The sequence below is a fragment of the Aethalodelphis obliquidens genome, unplaced genomic scaffold (genome assembly GCF_003676395.1).
Source record: "Aethalodelphis obliquidens isolate GAN/ISIS:26980383/991018 unplaced genomic scaffold, ASM367639v1 scaffold29, whole genome shotgun sequence".
In the NCBI taxonomy this organism is placed as follows: Eukaryota; Metazoa; Chordata; class Mammalia; order Artiodactyla; family Delphinidae; genus Aethalodelphis; species Aethalodelphis obliquidens.
The window spans coordinates 9,790,749-9,803,753 of record NW_020837973.1 but is presented as its reverse complement, the minus strand read 5'-3'; the positions used below and the strand labels follow the sequence as shown (position 1 = coordinate 9,803,753).

The 13,005-nt window shown below is 38.1% G+C and overlaps 1 pseudogene; it reads right to left on the bottom strand.

The window, feature by feature from the left end:
• Nucleotides 1-11,820: 11,820 nt before the first annotated feature.
• LOC113630152 (sialomucin core protein 24 pseudogene) lies at nucleotides 11,821-12,405 on the bottom strand (annotated as a pseudogene).
• Nucleotides 12,406-13,005: the final 600 nt, after the last annotated feature.

The window sequence follows — 13,005 nt, the reverse complement described above, 5'->3', positions numbered from 1 at the left end:
AAATCAGCTACTCTCGGGGATTCCCTGGCAGTCCAGTGGTTAGGACTCCATGTTTTCACTGCTGAGGGGGCTGGTTCAGTCCCTGGTTGGGTTATTAAGATCCCACAAGCTGCATGGTGGCCAAAAAAAGAAAAAAAAAACAAAAAGAAATCAGCTACTTTCCCCAAATTCCTCATTTCTAGTGACTGTACTTTCCCCCTCCCCCCAGATCAGGCAGACTCAAAACCTTTGGCTTGTACTTTTCTTGCACCACACTAATCTAGTTGTAGTCCTTCAAAATGGAGTGTACTACTATCCTTGCATTAACTTCCTCACTGTCCCCATCCTTGTTTGTGGCCGTACCACCTCAGGTAGCAGCATCTTCACTTGTCTCTCTGTCTATGCAGATCTCATCCCTTTTCTGGTCTCTGCTAAAGCTCAGCTGGATTAAACTCCCTCAAGCACAAACTGTTGATCTCATGCTATGGGCTAAGGATTCTTCAAAGCTGCCGCTTTGCCAATCTAATGGAGTAAAAACTCTTTATTGGCAGCTAAAGAAGTCCAGTGTATTCAATGGAATATGACTCAGCCATAAAAAGGAATGAAATTGGGTCATTTGTAGAGACATGGATGGACCTAGAGACTGTCATACAGAGTGAACTAAGTCAGAAAGAGAAAAACAAATATCGCATATTAGAAAATGCATATTGTGGATTCTGAAAAAATTGGTATAGACGATCTTATTTACAAAGCAGAAGTAGAGACACAGACGTAGAGAACAAGCATATGGATCCCAAGGGGGAAGGGGAGGAGTGGGATGAAATGAGAGGTTGGGATTGACATATACACACTATTGACACTATGTATAAAATAGATGACGAATGAGAACCTACTGTATATCTCAGGGAACTCTACTCAGTGCTCTGTGGTGACCTAAATGAGAAGGAAATCCATAAAAGAGGGAATATACGTATACGTATAGCTGATTCACTTTGCTGTACAGTAGAAACTAACACAATATTATAAAGCAACTATACTCCAATAAAAATAAAAAGTAAAATTTTAAAGAATAAAATAGGATGGACCAATGGGGAAAAGAAATCTGTTCTCCTTTTTGTTCTCTTTTATTTCCTTCTTTTGGATTTATTGTTATTATTATTATTGTTATTCTTTTCCTTGCTAGTTTGTAAATTATGTATTCTATTTTCTTTCTTTCAATAATTACTCCACAAATAAAAATATTTACATGTAAAACAAAAAAAAAAGTCCAAAATCTGTTTCCGTCTATCTTTCTACTATTTCAGTAAGTGGACCTAATATTCTAACCTGTTTTAGTGTTTACTGGTCACCTGAAAATGTTCATTATGTTAGTTAAATACTATTACTAACATAATAGTAACAATTCTTCTTCACATGTATTTGGAATTCTGCTTCTGGTCATAAAGAAACAATTACTAGAAGATGGGAACTTATGGCATAAGCAAATGTAAACACTGAACAAATATTGGATATGATGCAGTCATTTTCAGGCTTTGGCCAACAGGTTGTGCAGGACTTGATTCTTGAGAGAAAAGAAGCACATGAGGTGTCCCATATTTGTCTCAGCTTTCAGCCTAGGTGTGGTTTCCCAGCACTGACCCAAGGAGAGAAAGTGGAGCTTTGTGAGGGAAGGAGCAGATATCAGAGAAGAGGAAAATGTAAGATCTGCATAGGATGGTCCCTCAGGTCCATCTGAGTGCACCTGAGGGCTGAGTGCACATGCACAGGAAAAGACTCCCAAAGGCTTCAGGTAGGACAGCTGCTGTGGAACTAAGAGTTGAATGGAGATTCAACTCCACAGTCAGAGGTCATGTGGTGCTGAGTGATGTTGGAGTTCTGGTCTCTCCAGAATGAATCAGCCTGGCTGAGCACAGTGGACATTCAGTTGAGATCCCAGAAAAGCCACATTTTGGAAGTAACCACAGCCAAGAGTAAAAGTGATGTCTTAGTACTAAGGAGAAAAACAGAATACACTGACACTATCATGCATGAAATCAAGCCTGACTCTGGGGTGTTTTCGAACCCTAATAACCAGTTTTCCGATTCTCTGGATACCAATCAGGTGCTCAACAAGTAAATTCTGACAGTAACTACCCAGAGTTATGATAGATCCCACAGCTTAAGGGCTCAGGGCTGCAAGACTGCTTCTCATTTCAGATGCCTACTGCAAGTCCCGGAGTCACCTGACCTCTGATCAACCAGCTATAAATCGGGGGTTCCCACAACCCTCTCCTCAGGTCTAATTTGCTAGAACAACTCACAGAAATCAGGAAAACACTTTACTGTGACTCATTTATTGTAGAGGATACAGCTCAGGAACAGCCACATGGAAGAGATGCACAGGGCAAGTTACGTCTTGTGGCATACAGAGTTTCCATGCCCTCTCTGGGTGCACCAGCCTCCCAGCAACCAGTGTGTTCAACAAGCCAGAAGCTTTCTGAACCCCGACATTTAGGGGCTTGCAGAGGAGGGTTATGGAGGTTTCATTACATAGGCATGATTTAGTAACTCATTGGCTACTGGTGATTATTAACTCAATCTCCGGCACCTCTCCATACACCCCCCCACCAAATTTGGGGGCTGGGGCTAAAGTTCCAAGCTTCTAACCAAGGCTTGGTCTTTCTTACAACCAGTCTCCATCCTGAAGCTGTCTAGGAGCTGGCCAATGGTTGCCTAATTAGAAAAAAGAGGCATGCCTATCAATCACCCTTATCACTCAGGGAATTCCAAGGGTTTTAGGAGCTGTGTGCCAGGAGCCTGGAACAAAAAAACAAATACATATTTCCTGTTATACCACACTGAGAGAATCCAGATGTTCCACTTGTAGCTCAACTATCTGTTAGAGAAAAAGTTAGCACACTTTATAGGGGAACAGCGTAATCTACACTCCCTGCAATGAATCATTAACAAATAGAAAAGTGTAGAAATATGGTAGATTAAATTCAACCTTATTAAAAATTACAATAAATATAAATGGACTAAACATTCCATTTTAAGGGTAGAAATTGTCATATTGTGTAAAAAGAAGACTCAAATCTGTCTACAAGAGTTATACTTGAAGTATAAGGTCACAGATATTCTGAAAATAACTTAAAAATTATACAGGCATAAATTGTTTCATTGTGCTTCTTCTTATTGCACTTTGCAGATAATGAACTTTTTACAAATTGAAGGTTTGTGGCAACCTTGCATTGAGCAAGTCTGTTGGTGCCGTTTTTCCAACAGCATTGACACACTTCATGTCTTTGTGTCACATTTTGGTAATTTCTGCAATACTTCAAACTTTTTCATCATTATTATATTTGTTATGGTGATCTGTGATCAGTGAGTTTTGATGTTACTATTGCAAAAATATTATGATTCGCTAAAGGCTCAGATGATGGTTAGCATGTTTTAGCAATAAAGTATTTTTAATTAAGAGATGTGCATTTTTTAGACATAATGCTATAGCACACTTAATAGACCACAGTATAGTATAAATGTAACTATTATATGCACTGGGAAACCAAACAAATTTGTGTGACTCACTTTATTACGATATTTGCTTTATTGCAGTGGTCTGGACAAAACTTGCAATATCTTTGCGGTTTCCTGTGTGCAGATTTTTTTAAATTAATGAAATCTAAATTGACCTTTTAAAAGTTTATATTTAGAGCTTTCCTAGTCTCTCTAAAATATTCTTCCCTAGGTCAAGATTGTAAAAATATTCCCTTATAACAAGGATAATGCAGCAACTGGACTTTTCATATATTACTAGTGGGAGTATAAAGTGATATAACCATTCTGGAGAAAATTCTGGTAGTTTGTTATAAATTTAATCATACATCAAGCATATGACACAGCATTCTACTTCTAGATATTTACCCAAGAGAAATGGAAACGTTTGTCTGAAAAGAGATTTGTACCAGAATGTCATGGTAGCTTTATTAATAATAGCCCCAAGGTGAAAACAACCCAAATGTCTGTGATGATAAGCATATTGTGGTAGAGCCATAGAATGGAATATTGCTCATCAATGATATATGCATGTATGTATGTATATGTATGTATACACACTTCTGAAACATACAACAACATGGATGAAACCTCAAAAATCATTTTGCTGAGCAAAAGACCCTGAACACAATTTATTTATGATTCTGTTTATATAAAGTTCAAGAACAAGCAAAACTACTCTCTGGTGACAGAAATCACATAGTGGCTGAGGCATGAATAAAAAGAACATGAAGGTACTTTTAGATGTGATAGAAATGTTCTGTGTCTTGACTCAAGTGTGAATTATCTGGTTGTATGTATTTAGCAACTTATCAAATTATATGCTTAAGATCTGTGCATTTCACTTTAGGCATATGTTATCTCATATTTTCAAGAAGATAAATAACTACTTTAAGAAATTGAGTTTGACCTGGAAAAAACAAAGAAATGAGAAAAATACTTTTGAATGCCCCCTTGTCTGACTTTTAAAATTTTCTAATTTATTTCCTCTCATTTGAATCCTACCAGGCTTCCAAGCCCATTTCAGATGGGAATTACACTAAATTCTAGGAATTACGCTAGATATAGATGGGTGCATTCATAGAGCAACTATCAGAAATGATCCTGCCTCACAACTGTTTGTATAAATGATATATCAGCAAACATAAATGTCCACTGCTTAAGGCAAATAATTCACCTGTTCATTCAAGAAAAAATAATTGAACTGGACATTGGGCTGAGTGTTGTCAAATCTAAGAAAAGGTACTGTCTTGGGCTTCAAGGCTCCTTTTGTTTTGAATGAATTTGTTCACTAAATGGATCTATTAATAGCATTTATTCCTCAACATTTATTTTACACAAAGTATTACCTACCATATTCAATAAAATGTTCCCAGGCATTAAGGATAACAATGATGTCTAATAGAATATGGCTCATGACTTCAAAGATCTCACAGTTAATGTTCAAGTCAAACAACTGAATAAGGAATTACAAAAATTTAGACCTGTGCCAAATGCTTACATAAGGTTAAAAGAAGCAGACTGGGGAAATGCCCTGGAGGGAAGGACTTTTAAATTGAAACTTGAAGAGAGAATATTAGGGTAAACCTTACAACCTTGCAGTATTGCTGAGATTCCGCTACTTTTGACCTACAGAAATGGCAAATCCATATGACTCAAGCTAATACCTACAAGAGCACTGTTTCTAGCAAGAGGACCTGGGGAAAGGCCCCCAAAGAAAACAAAGTATGATGCATTCAAGGAACTGAACAATTTAGTTCAGTTCTAGTAAGACCAAACCCTAGGGTGAGAGTTGAAACTGCAGCACAATGTCAAAATTATAGAGTGAGGCAGCCATTATTTCAGAATGGCAATGAGAAGAAACAAACATCAGAGAGAGAGAGAGGAAAAAAAGCACAAAAACATCAAGCCTGAATTCAGGAAGTGATGCATTTGGCCATCACATCTCCTAAGCTTGATGTTCTGGAAGGTTCGTTACAGCTGCGTAGAGAGAACCCACTGAACAGGTATCATGAGTCCTTATTCCCATGGTCCCTGTTCCAATTCTATCTGTAGAGACATTTATGAGCTGGTGCTCCTGCTTTAATGGACCTGCTGAGACTGGGAAGCTGTGATGCACTAGACAAAGAGAAGAATGATGCCTGGAAGTCTAGAGTCTCCACTTACTCCTCTATAGGACTTAGTGACTCATTCGAAGAGCATATACTACATTAAGAACCTTTGCGAGAAAATAGCCTACCAATTGTGCACAACCTACCAAAATGAATTTTTTAACTTTTTATGAAAATGTGAAATGATTCTAAAATGCTATCTAGTTATACTCACCATGTAATGATAATATTGAAATCATTGTAGATCTATACATTCTTTTCACTTATTCTTTGTAAACTAGATAAAAATGTGACTTCTTTTTATTAAAAATTATTGTAATTTTTATTACAATTTTACTACAATTGAAGGACTTCAATTTAGAAAATTCTAAATTCCGTACCTCTTTTCAAAACACATCTTAGCAGCCAATAATGCTAATTCTCAGGAAATGTATTCATATAGCACAGCGTAAACTTGTAATTCACTAATGTGTCACTTCCTCCCATTAGGAAGCAACCGTCATTTATGGAGAGCTTGAGAGCAGAGTGCACAGAGCCAGAGGGCTTAAGTGACTTCAAGATGTTGACTGTAATGTTTTTAGGGCCTTGACAACGATGAGGGATGTCAGGTTTTTTCGGTTTAGTGAGTTTCCCACTGAATACAGCAATTCAGCATAGCACAGGGAGACAGGAAGTAAGAGCTTTCTGGTAATGGATTCTGTTTATTTGTTGGTTGTCAGTAATTTGACTTCACTCCTGATCCACTCCAGAACAGCCGATGAACTCAGAATGCACCACCGCCATCAAGCTACTGTAAAATACCTGATGTTCAGACAGGCTTTCCTTAATGCATGTTTCTTTCTTTCTTCTTTTTGCTCTTGTTCTTGACCTCTGCAGTGATTATATTCCTTGTTATCTGTGAAAGGTTTGTTGAACAAAGCTCGTGTGTCAATATGAACACTCATACATACAAGTTATTTTCAGGAAATATGTGTTATTCTCATTTGGTGACAAAGATATAATAATGCCAGTTTCACCTTCTTTATAAAACTTGAAAGTTTATTGTAACTTGTGGATATGGACATTCAGAATATGTTTGTTATGTTAACTAGCAAATAAAAAAGATGAATGCAGTAATTTTTTAAAAAAGAAAAATTACTTGAATAATAAAATAACATTCTCTTGGACAATGGTTTGGAGAAGAGTTTCAGCTACTTTGAAGATTATAAACATCTATATGGCAAGAGTCATGGAGTGAATAAGAAACAACCCAGGTATTTATGTCATTTAAAATATAAAGCATTGAGGCTTCCCTGGTGGCGCAGTGGTTGAGAGTCCACCTGCCGATGCAGGGGACACAGGTTCGTGCCCCAGTCCAGGAAGATCCCACAGCGGCTGGGACCGTGAGCCATGGCTGCTGAGCCTGCGCGGCCGGAGCCTGTGCTCCGCAACGGGAGAGGCCACAACACTGAGGGACCCGTGTACCGCAAAAAATAATAATAATAAATAAAATAAAATATAAAGCATTAACTTGGTGAGTATTTGAATTTTAAGTTCAATAGGATTATCAGAAATACTTTAAAAATATATTTTGATTAGTATGCCATTTAAAATGTACTTATAAAAACATATTAATTGGAAAATTGCTTTTTGTATTATCAATCTTCAGATTCACTGTCACTAATTGTGTGACTAATTGTCAGAATCACTAGCACTATTTAAATTATTGCCAAATTTCATAAAATCTGAGACACTTTAAATATGCACCATTATTTTATATACAACTAAGAGAGAAAGGAAAAGGGAAGAAAGGAAGAAAAGGAGGGAAGAAAAAAAGAAACAGCAGAGTAAAGGAAGGGGAGGGGGGAGGAGGAAAGGGAGAGAGAGAGAGAAGGAAGGGCGGGAGGGAGGAAGGAAGAAAGGAAGGAAGGAAGGAGAAGGAGAGAAAGAAAATTAGGATGCAAACTGGGACACAAGGGTTTTTTTTTTACTTAAAATTTTGTTTCATTCCTATTGGAAAAGCTCTTTTAGATTCATCTAGGTATAGATTTTTTGTTATCATATATTATTGTACATTCTTAAAAATGAAAGTACAAGCTCCATAAGTTGGTGAAGTATTCCCAAAACTTTTCCACAGTCTCTCTTATGATTCACTTTTGATGCTCTGTCATCAGCATCTTAGTTTTCCATGCACAGCCATCCTCAGTGACACTAAAAGTGGTGAGGGTACAAAACCTTTTTAAGAAGGGTTTCACGGTTGCCTCTGTGATTGTCTTTCCAGCTCTTGTGGCACATCCTGCAAGTTTTCTTTTCTTGATCTCACCAGAATATGTTCCTGGAAGGTTTTCAGATAATAGTCAGAACTGATATTTCTTCCTCAAAGTCCTTCAAGTGGTTTTTGAATGAAACACAGCAGGCCCAAGTTCCCACCTGTGGCAGGACTTGAGAACAGTGTCATGACCACCATCTGGCTGAAAGTGATTGTAAGAAACTACTGGCTGGAAGATGCATTCTGATTTCAGAGATGTTAGGATATGAAAAGTGTGCATCTCAGAATTGTTGGAATGCAATAATTTTATCATTCACTTCTTTTTGTCACTCTTATTGAGTTTGTATAGTTAAATTAAAAGGTGTTAAATGTCTGTCTTATGGGGCTCTGCTTTAAAGCTCATCTGTGTAGGACAGGTTAAAGGCTTTCCTATCTGTAGGTTTCTGTGGCTCATAGGTCAGTAAGAACAAAAGTTACCTCTTGAGATGGAGAGCTGCTGAGTTCATTGGGGGAGACAGCATGATATAGGTTTGAGGTAACCTCTGCGGTGACTGGGACAGAGAATCCAGAACACAAAGAACCTTTAACAGATGCTCTGAGGATGAAAATGGGGTTGTACAGTGGCTCTAGTCCATGTTGGTATGGCACTTTTCTCTGGCAGCATTCAGCAGAAGGATAGAAGCAGAGATGTGGGGTTAATCAGAGGTAGAGGTTTTATAGAGCAAGCTTCGAAGGAAAATCTCCTAAGACCCACACTGCTCTTACTTAGTTGAGTTTTGTACGACCACTGCAAAGGGTGACATTGCAAACAGAATTAAGGAAAGAGCAGAGAGGTAAAACCACTTCTTGATTATATTTCTGCATAAGGTGCATATGGATTAAAACAGGAAAAGAATATAAATATAGATTTTAAAAGTTCAGATTTGTCTTGCTTCACCTGCCAGTCTTCTTTGGCTGCAGTTCAGTCTTGTGCCAATTTATAGGTGTTCACATTTTGTGGAACTCTAAGTTCTGTAACCGTTTCAATGACTGAAACCACAAGTGTGTGTAGTGTTTACTTCCCAGGTAACCATATATGAAATGTGTGAGAGCTGCTTCCGGCTGCTTCTAGTGCATTTGGATTGATCTAATTTGATTCCTAAGCCCTGAGTGAAAATAATCATTCAGTATAGGCAAAGGCTTCTGCCATTTGGATTGTGATTTCTTTCAATCAAAAACACATAACCTTGGGCCGAACAATGAATGCCTTCCTTAAAAATTACCTCTAAATATAATTTATTATAGAATGATTTTAAATTAACTCAGAAGGATTAATGACGACAAGAAGGAGGAATAAATTTCTCCTCTTGCCTTTCCTCTGTATTTACAAATGCCAGTTGTTATCTATCCATATTATGGAAATCAGAGGTCTCCTGGGTGATACATAGCTTTCTTTTCCATCGAATATATAGCCCTATTTTGTAGGATGTGGGAGAGCTTTGGTACCCTATAATAATGAAAAATCCAGGAAATGATAGTCACTGACTGAATATAAGAATCTCAATATTATTGGTTTTTTTAATAGGTTAGACAGTACCTGTCTTAAAAAAAAAATAGTAGAAGTTCTTCTTTATTTTTTAATCCAAAAAACATGTACGTTTATTTTAAATCAGTTTGGTACATGATACAGATTGGTTTTGGAGTTTTTAATGAACTGAAATAGAAATTTCTAAATACAGCAGTGTCTGTGCAACAAATATCTGTAAGGTAAAATAAGGGATTTTAATAGAACTACAGTCTACCTGAACAAATCAGATGAAAAATCTGCAAAGGTTTCTATATACCTTCGGGATTAAACAGAACCCCCAAATTATTAATGGCTCAAGATACTAAACAGCTAAAGGAAGAGGGGAAAAGGCTGTGAGTTCTGTTGTAAGAGCTCTTTTTGTAAAATCCAATTCCATATTATCATTCTGTAAGAGCAGTATTCAAAATTACAGAAGATGAGAGGCTTCATCAGCTATATTTTCACAAAAATAGCTATAGTGTTAACATTAATGTGTGGCAAGGTACTCCTGTCTAGGTAAATGACAATTATAACATTGTAGCTAATTTTTACCACTTTGGGGGAATGGAAATTGTGTATATTTTCAACTGAATCTTGTATCTTAAAGTACTCACTAAAAACTAATAGCCATGGCACTATAATAAAATTTGTTGTGCAGTACCAAAAATATTACTACTGAGGGAAACAAAAATGTGAGATAAGCCTACCTTTCCCCAAAAACCTTTGAAGCCAGAGATTTTAAACAATTAAGGCACTTGAAAACATTAGGTATATATACCAGTGTGCAAGTAAAACAAACTTTAGCTGTACCAGCAAGTAAAGAAGAAACAGTAAATCTTCATTTTAAGAACCTTTTATTATCTAAATGTAAGGAATTTTGGCTTCAGAAATGGACCAAAGCAACTTGTCATTTCTTACTATAAAATACTGAAAACCAAGTGCTAAACACAGCCGCTATAGGCTAGAGAAACTAAAACAAAAAACCTTAATGACCTAGAAAAGCAAAAGCTCATTTTAAACTGATTTAAGCCTCTGAACTAATGCAATGTGTCAAAGGCAGGGAAGAAGTATCCCTCTAAACCTGAAAAAACTAGTGCTTCATAAGGAAACTAAAAAAATAAAAGTATGCATGCTTATCATACTACAGGAATTGAAACTAAGAAGAAGGAAGGGTGGAAAAGGAGAAAGAAAAAGTACAACCTGTTTATCCAGGGCAATCATCATTAAAAATCTACAGTAATCCGATCAACTAAAATTTCTTCTGAAATTACACTGCTCACATTTGCTATCTTAAAACGATTGTGTTATTTAAAGAGTTAATAAATGATTCTAAAACAACTTCTTTCTTTCTTCCCTTATAGAAGTTACTTTTCCAGAAAGCTTGGTGGAAATCCTTTTAAGGTACAACAGTGTTAGGATAAGTTTTTGAAGTACAAAGGAAAATATAATTAAATCAACTTTATACTTTTTAACAGCCGTAAGCAAAATGTTGGGAGGTTCAGTAGATCAAGGCTTTTGACTTTGTGTAACATCCTTTAAGTTACTCAGGCTTGAAATAAAGTAGGTAAGTTTTCAATTAAATAGTAACATTATGGTATCTAAAAGCAGGTTTACTACTGCTCACATCAACAGTTACATCCTCAGTCCAACCTTTCCCTTCATTAATGTGAAAGAACAAATCACCAACATTTTAAGTTACAGTCTACCTTTCAGTCTGTCTTTTAAGGCACTGTTCTTTATTTTCTCAACGATATAAGGTACTTTACAAGTATCAACAATAACCTGCTACACTTTAATGTTTTGTATACTTTCCCTTCATTTCTTTAAATCCGGAATGTAATTCCTTGTGTGGCATCTTTTTTCTAATGTAGAAAAAATAACTTATCAAGCACAAAATTCCACTCTAAGGATACTAAATTTATAAATTTATTCCACTTTTTGCAATTATAGCCCCAAATCCACCTGATTGCTGCTCATTTGGCACATTTTTCTCAATTCTGGTCACTAAACTACATCCCAAGTTAGCATGAAAAAATGCAGCTTTCAGGCTTTAAAATGACTACATTTGAATTGCTAAGAGAGTCATGAGGTCGTCTGCGCAGGACAATGTTTTCCATCACTTATAGAGTTACATTTGGCATGTCAAGAAGAGAGAACTTAATCACACAGCAGCAGCCATTTAAAATAAAAGAAGACAGCCACAAGCATTCATGCAGAATATTTTAAATATTCCCGTTGAGCAAATAGATTTAACTGGTTTCTCTTCAAGGGCGATGCTCCTATATGCATCCTCTGAAAAATTAAAGATCCTAGAATAGCGTCTCCCATGTGGCACATCTTGGAAGAGAATATTTTGGTTTCAGTGAGTTACACACCAGTCCGTGTTAATTTAGCGGGTCTGTTTACAGAGTGCGGTAGTTTCAATCTTTCGATTTGCGGAATTTATAGAGAAAGAAAATTACAGCCTGCACACCCAAGACAAGGACAGTTCCTTCAACGAAACTGGCTGGCCAGTTTGCGCACAGGTTGTGAAGCCGGAGTTGAAGTGGTATCCGTTGTACCTGATGTAGTAGCCGTGGTGCAGGCTGTAGACGGGAAAGGCGGAGTTGTGGTTTTCGCTGCAGAATTGGTTGGCAGTGGTGTGGCAGGGAGCCCAAGACAGAATTCTGTGCTGTTCACCCCCTTGCCATCACGAACTGTGGGATTATCTGAACAGTAGCTTTTACCTTTGCATTCTGACCCCAAACGGGTAGCGTTAGCATCAAAACAGGAAACACCGTGCTGCGGCTCTCACAGATTTCTGGGGCTGGAGTGGTGCCCGGCGGGAGCGGCGGCGGCGGCGGCGCCTAGGCTGTGCTGGCGGTAGTCGGTAAAGCCGCGAGTGTAGTCGCGCTCGCGGCCAGGGTGGTGGTGTGAGCCGCGCTCATCCCGCAGAGCGCTGCCAGACAGCCGGTGGCCGAAAGCCGCGGTCGCCGGAGCCCGGGCATCGCGGCCGATGCGCTGGCCTTCGAGCGAAGGCTGGGACACCCAAGGTTGCGTCCGTCCCTCAGAAGTTCTTTTACTAGAGGAAAACTAGAGGCCTTACCCCTAAAGTGGAATAGGATGTCTAATGCAAAATTATTCATTTAAAATTTGGGGGAGGTGCTAACCCAAACAGTTTTTTAAAAGCATAGAAATGATGCATTTTGCATACCGAGGAACAAAACCTAGCTTTATTTTGATGACTTCCCTGAATAACCCAAGATAATCAACTGATAATCGTTGGAATTTATAGCTTCAACAGGTTAGCAAGAAAATATACAAAAAACAATGCTTTCCTGTAGACTAGCAATAACAAGATAAAAATAGATTGAGAAAAGTTTCACTGGTAAATATCAATAATATATGAACAGGGCTTCCCTGGTGGCGCAGTGGTTGAGAGTCCGCCTGCCGATGCAGCAGACACGGGTTCGTGCCCCGGTCCGGGAGGATCCCGCATACCGCGAAGCGACTGGGCCCGTGGGCCGTGGCCGCTAAGCCTGCGCGTCTGGAGCCTGTGCTCCGCAACGGGAGAGGCCACAGCAGTGAGAGGCCCGCGTACCGCAAAA